Raw genomic sequence first — 10172 nt, 5'->3', positions numbered from 1 at the left:
AAGACTGAAAAATGGGGGGGGGGGCAGAAAATAAGAACCCGTGCAAGTTGTGGTGGGGAGAAATGAAGGCATATCATGAGAAGAAGAAAACAAAATGCAAGAGGAGGAAAGTGTGGAAAAGAGGAAGAGAAATTATAAAGAAAGAAAGTCTGCTTTATTTTGCTTGATGGTCTTAACGGTATGGAAATAAAACGTCAAATTGTTCTGGGTCGCTCAGTAATGCTGAGCTTGAACCGAACATGGAAAAGCAAGGGCGTCATAAGCCTTCACTGCGCCCCTAGTGGCTGCAGCCTGGAATTGCATTAGAAGCCGAATAAATTAAAATACATTTGCTGATATGCATGACACTGGCTTCACAGACTCTCAGACTGATTTCGCCCCCCTGTCCTTTCTGGTGGTTTGAATAAAGGATGCAAAAGGAAACAAAATTCTGAATGTGAAAGAGATATTCTAAAATAGCGATCCCCAACCTGTGGGCCGCAGACCACATGTGGTCTGTCGACTAACTGGAGGCGGGCCACGAAGGACGCCTTCTCCCCCCCCCTGGCCCTTTACAACACACTTTGAGTGTCATTGTCTCCCATCACTCCCAGATGGGACTATCTCGTTGCAGAGAAACAAGCTCAGGGTTCCCATTGATTTGTCATTGTCATGAGTTAAAATTTCCATGAAAATAAAATGTTCCTTATATTCATTGTTGTGGCGTGTCTGTATCTTATTTTGAAGGGGTGTTTAAACATTACCATAGCGACCATAGTCAGAGAGTGTTAGGGCAGTGGGCCTCAGTAAAATTGTCAAGCGTTAAGTGGTCCCCAGTGATAAAAAGGTTGGGGACCACTGTTCTAAAAGATAGTTGCTGTATTGCAACATCCCCAGCACCTGGCAGGGGGCAATAATCACACCTTTCATTTAAAGGGGAAAACTAAGTTTCCAGTCCTTAAGATAAGATGCAGATAAGAGTGGCAGTGTTTGGGGTGGAGGTGGGAACCCGATGGCATGGGAAAGAGGTGATTTTGTTATTTGTTGTGCAGGCTGCAGTGCACACATGCAGCTTGGAAATAGAATTTCCCTGATTCTGTTGACAAAGGCCAGGTTGTGCATGGCATCTGAGCTGGAGCTCCCCAAGAAAACAAAGAAGAAGAGTTGGTTTTTCTACCCTGCCTTTCACTACCCAAAGGAGTCTCAAAGCAGTTTCCAATCACCTTCCCTTCCTCTCCCCACAACAGGTACTCTGTAAAGTAGATTGGGCTGAGAGAGCTCTGACATAACTTCTCTGTGAGAACAGCTTTAACTGTGACTGGCCCAAGGTCACCCAGCTGGCTGCCTGTGGAGGAGCAGGGAATTAAACTAAGCTCTCCAAATTAACCACTACATCCGGCTGGCTCAAAACCCACGCACCTTTGAGACAGAGCAGTGCATTTTGAGATCAGACTGCTGCAATATTCATTTAATAGAACTAATTCATTAGCTAAATTAAAAGGGGGGAATTGATTGATTAAAATGGAGCTGAAGGGAGGAACAAACCCCAGGCAACATGTCAGGCTTTCAGCAGATTTCTAAAGGTAATTGCTGGTGCACAGAGGGGGGTAATCCTTTCCCTGTAGGCTATTTTCTTGATTTAAATCTCTGTCTCACACAGCCTCATACACACACCACAGCTGATGTTTGCTACTAATGAAGTTTTAAGTTTTCAGTGTAGCGGTTGATTCAAACCTGGGCAGCTGCATGGAAGGAAAGGGTTAAAAATTATCCCACAGCCCTGATCCGATTCCTCCCCGCCATCAAATCACAACCCATTTATGGCAACCTCAGCAAGGGGCTTCTGAGGCAAATGAGAAGCAGAGGGGGCTTTGCCTTTGCTTTCCTCTGCAGAGTCTTCCTCAGGGGTCTCCCATTCAAACGCCAACCCTGCTTAGCTTTCAAGATCTGATGAAACAGAGCTATACCATGCCATTTTCCCACCCCTGCTCCAGGCAAGCTGCTTTTTGAAAACAAAAGAATCCCAAAGATTGTGGTCACACCTCTTCTGCATCACATGTTGTTGGGACTTCAGGCAATTTCACACATGTTGAATAATAGTAGTCTTCATTGGCAGTCTTCAAGCAAAGTTTGGATACACACTTTTCTTGGATTCTTTAGGATGCTCTGGGCTGATCCTGCGTTGAGCAGGGGGTTGGACTAGATGGCCTGTATGGCCCCTTCCAAATCTATGATTCTATGATTCTATGTACTTTAGCAATTGTTTGCAAGTAGATTCCCTTGTTTCTTACAGGAATTTCCTGCTGCAAAGGATTACCAAAGAACATTCATAGTGCGTTAAATACAACACGTGTGAAATTAGCCTTTCTTATACTAACTTGGCTATATGGGGAAGGACAGCTTCTGCACAAAACAGGCCTTCCTAGTACTGCATAAATCAGCCTGAAACACAGAGGAGTTATGCATGTCATACACACTCCTCAGCCTCACATCACCTTGGCCCTCTGGCTAAACCCCATACCCATAGGGAAAAGTTCTGTAGCAGGCAGAAGGTCTACTATGAAGCCACAAGAAAAAAAAATCTTAACGGCCAAAAAGCGCACAAAAATTACTTGGTCAGAAAGACCAAGGAGCCAAAGCGGACGTTCGGAAGGCCGGATTCTGTATTCCAGGCAGGCCCCTGCACAGAAACGGAACACAGAGCCCTGCCAACGGGACGCGAACAGCAAGAGCCGGGCAGCAAATAAAACACTCCAGTCTCCATTGTTTTCTGCAGCATGGCTCAACCGCCGAAGCGCCTTGAAAGTGCCGTGACCACTGCCAAAGGCACAGCTGTGTCCTGTGGCAAGCAAACCCCATTAATCTAGGCCCGGATCGGTGGAGTTCTCACAAACAGGCATAACTCCGGACAAAGGAGAAACGTTGAAAGGGCCCAGCTGTTTCTGTGAACGTTTAAGTAAACGCTGCTTTGGTTTAGAAAGGTAGGATGAGCCCCCTTCTCTCCTCTAGACAACAAATGGGGAACTGGCCTTGGGGGTCTGCAGAGCTTCCCACCAAATGCTTGGCGTGTGTTTGCTATCTTAAGTTCATTCACATATGGTTGAACCATAATTAACCTGCCCAGCTGAAAGTTCTTCACCCTGGAGGAAGGCATCAGCACATGCTTAACCTATGGTGCTTTTGTATATGCTGCTTTCTTCTATTTCAGAGTATTGCTTACTCTGACATCCATGGGAAAAACACCACTTCTTAAAGCTGCAGGTGCTCATTTTATCATTTGGGGTTTTTAACGTTGTCTCCTCTTTTTTTGGGGGGTAGATTTCAATTTTTTCCCAAGATGCATGTTTTTCAGGCTTGTAGAAGGGTTTGTCTTTCCTCATGACTTCAGTCTCTGGATTTAAGTATCCTCGGATTTTGCTGGGTTAAGAATTAGATACCATGATACTTAACTGTGGATCACGTAAACTAAGGTTGGCAATGCCATTTTGAAGCATGGCTCCACATCCTGGTTCGCAGTCAGGCCTTAACCAAATACGCTCCTTTCGGAACTGGAAGCCAAGAATGAAACTTTTAAAGTGCAGCACATAATTTCCCCTCTTCCTGCTCTTGCGGCTGCTTTTTCAAGTTCATTCAGATTCTTTCAGTCTAGCTAGCTCTTTCCGAGAGACAGAGGTCAGGTGTGGATCTGAAATGCTATTAAGGCCCACAGAGGAGATGACACAAAGAACAGACTCTGGTGAGGCATAATTCATAAACCAAGGAATATTTCCTCCTTGGCTATCCAATTTTTTGGGGGTATCCTGCTTTTGTTCCCTGGGTACCCTTGGATCCTTGGCTGGCTTTGAGGAGCTCTGCAAGTTCTGGAAATGACCCTACTGTAGCTTGTTTACATATTCAGATATCTTTATGACTCCTGAGCGTCTTGCCATCTCTAAGGCAGGAAGATGACATGACAAGACCTTAGATCTGAGCTTTTAAACTGTTCTGCCAGCAATTTAAAAGGAGATGTCTAGGTATGAATTCACAAAGGTATGAACCTGTCATTATAGAATCATAGAATCATAGAATCATAGAGTTGGAAGGGGCCATACAGGCCATCTAGTCCAACCCCCTGCTCAACACAGGATCAGCCCAAAGCATCCTAAAGCATCCAAGAAAAGTGTGTATCCAACCTTTGCTTGAAGACTGCCAGTTGTTTGTTTGTTTATTTATTTATATTTAATTTATTAACCGCCACTCCTGAGTGGCTCGTGGCGGTGTCACAGATGCAACACTATTTTTGGTGAAGACTGATCTACTGTTCCTCAAGGAGTGCTGAATGACAGAGGGATGGAGGACCCAAGAGACATAGGTGGGAAAGCCCTGAGGTGACTTTGAAGGAGCATGGAAGAACATAAGAAGAACCCTGCTGGATCAGACCACTGGTCCACCTAGCCCAGCATCTTGGCCAGCCAGTTCCTCCAGAGGTGAAGCTGATGCCATGACAAAACCAGCAGCAGTGAGGAGGTAGGCAAGGACTGCATACCCTCCATAGAGGAAAGATGGATTTCCCATCCCTGCCAGAGACAAGTATGGCCAAGCGCATCCCTGTGCCTCTTCCCTGCCGGTGCCAGAAATACAAGCAGATGCCTCCTCCACTACCACCCAGTATTTCTCCTTCCAATTAAAAAAAAATAGGCAAGAAGCACCCCCTCTGCAAGAGGGAGACAATGATGGCCTTAAGGGGATAACACAGAGAGCCAGCTTGGTGTAGTGGTGAAGAGTGGAAACCTCTAATCTGGAGAGTCAGGTTTGAGTCCCCACTCCTTCACATTTAAGAGCCTGCTGGGTGACCTTGGGCTAGTTACAGTCCTGTTAGAGCTGTTTATACAGAGCAGTTCTCTCAGAGCTCACTCAGCCTCAACTACCTCCCAGGATGTCTGTTGTGGGGAAAGGAAGGGAAGGTAATTGTAGGTCAGTTTAAGACTCCTTCAGGTAGTGAAATGTGAAGTATAAAAACCAACTCTTCTTCTTTTTCCACTGCCCAGACAAAGTCTCTTTCATTTCCAGCAGCAACCGGAGCACAAGGCAGAATCTTCTCTGTGCGGAAACGACCTCTGAATTAAAATTAAATTCACTTTCTTTGAAACTAAGGAGGAAATGTAATAGAGCAAATGGGATGAAGAGGTAGAAATCTTGTCTCAGGCTTCCTCCAAAATAGGAGCCTCACATTTCCTGTTCCCAGCCGTCAAAGCTGGAATGTGGGCATATATCCGTTTTTCATGCATTTCGGTGGCAGGATGCTGCACAAAGCAGGCAGATTGACCATGCAGTTGCTCCTTTGACTCTCCAAAATATATAAGGCTGCTATTCATATCTTTGTGCTTTATGTACTTGCACAAAGCCAGGAGTCTCTCGGCATCATATCCAGCAGAGGGAGCGGAGGAGAGGAGAAAAACTGGGTGTTTCCACCCTCCTACATTTAGAAAGAGTGAGAGACCCTCGGCTAGCCAGATGGGCACTTGAGTCTTGAAGGAAGCAGAGGTCAGCGGACGTCTCACCTGGATGGACCGCAGGGGATAGAGGACCTGGTATAGGACCAAGGCAGGTAAGTGCTGATTTGGCAGCTAAGTTCTTACCTTCTGGGGGATTGCAAGCTCTGATGAGCATCTTCTTCTGTATTAAACAGAAGGGGAACTGAAACAGACAAATCTGACCCAGGAAGGTCACGGGGCTACAGGCTGTCTTCTTATTGCAGGGCTCTTGAGGGGGTCCCACTGGTTTTATTTACTGACATTTGCAGATCGTGATCATGTGACTCGTACTTTTAATAATATAAGTGAAGACGAATCTAACTTAATAACAGAATAGCATTGATAGTGGCAGAGAAACTCAAAACAAAACACAAAAACCTGCAGTAACAAAGACTAGAAAATCTCCTTGCCCCCTCTGCCTCTCCCCAGCCGGTCCAGATGTGTTTGGGGGGGGGTTGTGGTTGCAAGGGTGAAGATTAGGGATGCAGGCAGGGGAGGGGGGAATCTGTTTTCTGTCACGTTTATTCAGAATCAAACCCAATGATTTAGCGGGGAATTGCTTCTGTGTACATAGGCTTTGGACTGCAATTTGAAATTCAGTGGCTGCTCTTGATCGACAACGTTGGCCATTTCTTGGAGGACAACAAGGTCTCATTTGGAACACCCAAGCAGGTCAAAGGTGGCAAGAGAGCATTCTTGGTTCATATGCCCCCATCCTTTTTCAATTGAGGGGGGCCTCTGGACTGGAGGGTCCCCAGATTCCTGGTGCTGGCATTGCAAAAGCTAGCAGTGCCCCATGGAGATCAGGCTCAAGTTCAAGCCCCATCAGTATTGTGGAGAAAAATAACCTCCCCTGGGTAAATAACATCCCGTTAAAGCGGCAGGACATGTTTTCTTCGGGTTGTGGGCAATTTTCCAAGCCCCCTTTCATATTTTTTACATGCGCTATAAAACATAATCCTTAATGCACTTTCTTATTTTTAAAGTAAACCGGAGCCGCCACCAACTACATCTACTGCTTGTCCCTTTTAAAAAACCTGCTGGACTTCCTCGTGTGTTTAGTGCCATCAAGTTGCTTCCGATTTACCCTTGTGAGTTCATGTCCTTGTTAACAGCCCTTCTCCGTTCTTGCGCACTGAATTGCTTAGCTGGGGTCTCATTAACCCCAACGCCAGATTAATAAAGTGATTTAATAAACCCTGAAGGAGGTCACATATTTTAAAAGAACTGGCTCAGATTAAATTGTCTAAAGATGGGGGCTTAATCTTAATGATCTGGGGCTAAGGGACCAAGCCCTATGAAGATAGATTGAGGGACTTGGGAATATTCAGCCTGGAGAAAAGGAGATTGAGAGGGGACATGATAGCCCTCTTTAAGCATTTGAAAGGTTGTCACTTGGAGGAGGGCAGGATGCTGTTTCTGTTGGCTGCAGAGGAAAGGACACACAGTAATGGGTTTAAACTTCCAAGTACAACGATATATCAGGAAAAAGTTTTTCACAGTCAGAGTAGTTCAGGAGTGGAATAGGCTGCCTAAGGAGGTGGTGAGCTCCCCCTCACTGGCAGTCTTCAAGCAAAGGTTGGATACACACTTTTCTTGGATGCTTTAGGATGCTTAGGGCTGATCCTGCGTTGAGCAGGGGGTTGGACTAGATGGCCTGTAAGGCTCCTTCCAACTCTTTGTTTCTATGATTCTAATTGCCAGAGATGAAAAGAGAGGTGATTCTGTCCTGCCCAGAATGCCCAGGTGAGGTTGATGAATGAAACCAGGTGGGAGCAGAATGGTTAAATCCCCTCTTTCCTGCCTAAGTGACCCTGATCCAGAACTGCAGTTGCATACACATGCAGTTTATTCTTTGTAGACTGATTGGAAATTTGTGTGATCTTCATCATGTCTGCTAAGCAAAGAGGGAAAGCCTGGCACGTCTGTATTTATTTATTTATGACATTTATAACCAGCCATTCCCTGGAGGCTCAGGGCGGATTACAAAGGAGTAAAATACATAAAGTAAAATGTTAAATATTGGCTTTTAAAAAATTAAAAATTAATAAAAGATAAAATAACTAAGCCAGTATCCCACCACCTCCTTTCCCAAGTGAAAGCAGGGAAGAATACAAAATTTATTTAGATGACATTTAGTTGGATGGGTCATAGACATGGAATCCAGTTGTTTCTAGGCCTCAGCCTTAGGCCTGCTGGTGGAACAACTCTGTCTAAGGTCCCACAGAGGCCTAATTTCATTTGGCAGAGTTCCACCAGCCCAAGGCCAGGGCCAAAAAGACCCTGGCCCTGGTTGAGGCCAATTATGCTTCCTTAAGGTCCAGAACCCTAAGCAGACTTTGTTCACTAGAACATAATGCTCTTTGAGGGACAAAAGGTGGTCCTGTAGCTATTCCCCCCACCCCACCCCAGCGCTAAAAGACAAATTAGTTGGTTCTAGATCAAGTCAAGTCTGAACTCTTCCTTGAAGCTAAAATGAAGAAACTGAGGCTATCATATTTTGGTCACATAATGAAGAGAATACACCGCAAAAATCAATGTCAGGAAAAGTGAAAAGCAGTAGGAATAGGGGAAGCCCCAACATGAAATGGATTGATTCAAATGAATAGCCCTATTGGTCTGAAGTAGCACAACAAAATGTGAGTCCAATGGCACCTTTAAGACCAACAAAGATTTATTCAAGGCAAAAGCTGCCTTGAATAAATCTTTGTTGGTCTTAAAAGGTCCCCTTGGACCCAAATTTTGTTGGGAAATGGATTGACTCATCAAGGAGGCCCAGCCCTCCATTTGCAAGACCTGAGGAAGGCTGATAATGAGAGGATGTTTTGGAGGTTATTAATTCATAGGGTCACTGTGGGGCGTTAACTGCAGGGAGTGGGTGCAAATTGCATTAGGATAAGCAAAAAAATTTAAGCTCCTTCTGTTTCCCTGCTAACCCCCGACCTGGCAGTCCCAATCGGAAGGGAGAGTCTGAAAGAAGATCCAACCATGGGCATCTTTTTTCGCTACCAAAAGTTGTCTTGCTCTGCAATTTTTCCACCGCTATCTATGGCATTTTGTTTCCCTGGGCCAACTGGAACTGTACATTCCTCCCGGTGTTTGAGGGTTCAGCAAAGGCAATGGGAAGAAGCTTGAGGTTTCTGTCTTGTTCTATCTGGGCATGTTTAGAATAGCTAATGGATTCAACAGAAGTGTAAGCACATGGTGTGTATGGACATGTGGAATGAGACAGCCCAGCGCACAAGGAGGAAAATAAGTCACAACCTTAATTTGGTAGTGGAGGAGGGGGGCAGTGAGATCTGTTTCCTCGGTTCTTTTAGAAGTTACATTAGCCACCTGCCAGTGAAGGCGACAGGGCAAAATGCTTGTTCGTTCTTTCCCGCATGCCTTTCCAAATTGCATGTGCTTAGGATCATTTGTCTTCTCTACACTTGGTATTCAAAGGGTTCTTTTTCTCCTACCAGAGAAAACTAGGGAAAGGCAGCAACCCAGACCGTCCACCCCCAAAAATACCTTCCTTCTTTCATACTAAAGCAAGTTAGGGCTCAGAATCTATACTCAGAACTTTTTTCATTGGCAGTCCTGAAAGCTGAAAGAAAAGAATTCTAGGGGGTACCTGTGATTAAACCCAATAAAACGTAATCCCCCCCAAAAGGGAGGTGCTGTTAGAGACTGGAAGGTTTGTAGCAGTAGAAAAGTGTAAGTGTCCAGCAGCACCTTAAAAACTAACAACATTTGTGGCAAGGTAGGAGTTTTGTGAGAGAAAACTCATTCCCAGCAACAATTTTTGTTAGGCTTGAAGGTGCTACTGAACACTTAACTCTACTGCTGGAGACGGACTAACTTGGCTGCCCATCTTGATCTATCTCCTTGGAAGGTTTGGAAAGTATTGCTAAGAGCGAAGCAAAGATTTACGATTCTTTACAGTGACTTTTGTGAGCAGGCATGATAACTCATGCTCCATCGTGTATGTCCTGAATTTTCCTCCACGTGTCCTCTAAACATTTGTCCCAACATTTCATCACTCTGAATCCCTCAGTAAGCTCTCATATTTATGCCACAAGGTAGTTGTACTTCGTGTGGGGGTTTGTGCAACTGTTATAACGAGTGCCGTGCCTACATTGTTCTTTCGGCTAATTCAGAAGCTTTTCTGAATAACTCTTTGCCCTCAGTGAAATGTTAGTAATAGGAGGGATTAATACACTTCATTTGAACTGTGAGCATGTTCAGTCTCTGGCTCTAGTTCAGAGATGGCATGCAAACTTGGGTTCTTTTAACTATGGTTAGTTTGTGAAATCAGGATTTGGGCTGCAGATGATCTCTGGTTTCATCACCTTTGCTCTGCCCAGGTGTCCCTATAGGCAGGAATCACTTAAGAGAGCAAAGGAAACAAAACAGGAAATGGCCAGGATGTCTGCATTCAGATGTCAACAAAAGTTAAGATTAAGTGTGATCAATAAAGCAATTTCAAATCATGGTTTTAGATCCTGTTTGACAGGCCTTAATTAATCATAGTGGAGTGGCTTGCATTGACTTCTATTTATTTGTTTATGTATTTCTTTCTTTGTTTATTTATTTATTTACATACCGCCCTCCCCAGAGGCTCAGGGCTGTTTACATAAAACATAGAAACAATACAAGGAACTTAGCTTCTCCATAACATATAGATAACCACAACAT

The 10172-nt window shown here is 44.7% G+C and overlaps 1 protein-coding gene across 1 annotated transcript in view; it reads left to right on the top strand.

Moving 5' to 3' along the window:
* Window positions 1-5474: 5474 nt before the first annotated feature.
* Window positions 5475-10172, top strand: part of CHRM1 (cholinergic receptor muscarinic 1) — a 34017-nt gene continuing 29319 nt past the window's right edge. Inside the window, exon 1 of the mRNA XM_077329302.1 lies at window positions 5475-5566. The gene's annotated coding sequence lies outside the window, so the exon portion shown is untranslated. The remainder of the gene's footprint in view (window positions 5567-10172) is intronic.

This window comes from Paroedura picta, chromosome 1, assembly GCF_049243985.1.
Source record: "Paroedura picta isolate Pp20150507F chromosome 1, Ppicta_v3.0, whole genome shotgun sequence".
NCBI classification, from domain to species: domain Eukaryota; kingdom Metazoa; phylum Chordata; class Lepidosauria; order Squamata; family Gekkonidae; genus Paroedura; species Paroedura picta.
This window is presented reverse-complemented; position numbering and strand designations above follow the sequence as displayed.